Genomic DNA, 1,425 nt, shown 5'->3' on the forward strand with positions numbered 1-1,425 from the left:
TTCTAAAAAAATCCTTGACTTATGAAAATCCTCGACCTCGTCATTGCCAATGAGCATACGTCACTACCCAGCTGTTTCCTTGGCTGGTCCTGGCTGGGGAGAACTGCTGTGCCCTAGTAATTTTTGCCAACAGGTGGCCTGTCTTCACCCCCTCTTCATAAAAAGCCATTTTTATTAAGAAACGTTTCCATTCCACGATGGAGGTTCTCAGGCGGTCCAAAGAATCCTGGGCCAACATCCATGCCTCCCTCGTGGAATCAGATGGATCCAACATATATGCCAACTCCAACTGTCGTACCTGGCCTTCCGCCTGCTCAAGACGGATGGGGGAGTTATGTTTGACCCCAGTAATCTCAGCTATGAAAGTGCCTTTAAGGCATGCCTTTTAAAGTTTCCCATCTCAGAAGGACATCATCACATTGTGCATGGGTGTGGTAAAATTGGTCTATTTGCTGGTTTATGCTGTCATGGTGAGGGAAACAGTTGAAGCCAGAAGGTATTAAGCCTCAATGGAGCCCTGCACATAGTGAAGGGGGACCTGGTGTTCAGCCATATTGTTAGGGGGGACTGGTCCAATACTCCCCAGAGGAAGTACTCCACATTATAAGTGTGATTGGATATGTGTGTCGTGCATAGGCAGAGGTCTATGCATGAGAGTGATCCGCGCGTCTTGGAAAAGCAAGAGAATTGTTTGGTAGAAGGAAGATGCCATGTGTCTAGCCAGCCCACATATGCCAAAAGGTGACTAAGGGTAGTGCCCCTCCCCTGAGAAGCAGCAGAGATTGGATGGTGTCTAATTGGAGATCCAGATGACAATTAAAATCCCTCCATAATCAAAGTCAGGTTTGTCGGCTACGACAGTAGCACCTGCAAGATTTCCCTGAAGAATGGAGCAGGGATATAAACATAAGCCAGAACTAGCATTAAGGTATTCAGTTTACAGTGTGGAAAAACAAAGTGAACTAAAGAGTACACCATTGAGTCCAGCTCCTTGTATACCAGGGCTTTGTGCACCAATACACTCACCCCATGAGAGTAAGCGGAGTAAGTGGAGTGGTACGCCTTACCAATCCAGGGGTAGTGTAAACAACTGGTAGTGTCTCATGTCAGGTGTTTCTCCTGGAGGCCTATAATAGCTGGGTGAAACATCTGGATGCAGGTGCATTTCAGTGGGTCTTTGACTCCCCCAACGTTCCTGGGGACCAACAAGGTGGCCACTACATTTGCCATTTTAATAGGTTAGTAGAAAGGTGGCCCACTGTGCGAGCCAGGCCATGGTGGACCAGCCCCATCAGGGATAGGTGGCAAATGGAAGGTGTCGCAGAGAAACACCACAGAAAAAAATATTCAAATGAGGAGTTGTGCTTAATTAGTGTACCTGGTAGTAACCAACTTGTATTATGATTGCTCAACGGCGCACAAAAC

The sequence above is a fragment of the Lithobates pipiens genome, unplaced genomic scaffold (genome assembly GCF_037356315.1).
Source record: "Lithobates pipiens isolate NorthernLeopardFrog02 unplaced genomic scaffold, aLitPip1_a1.2 Scaffold_1, whole genome shotgun sequence".
Lineage (NCBI taxonomy): Eukaryota > Metazoa > Chordata > Amphibia > Anura > Ranidae > Lithobates > Lithobates pipiens.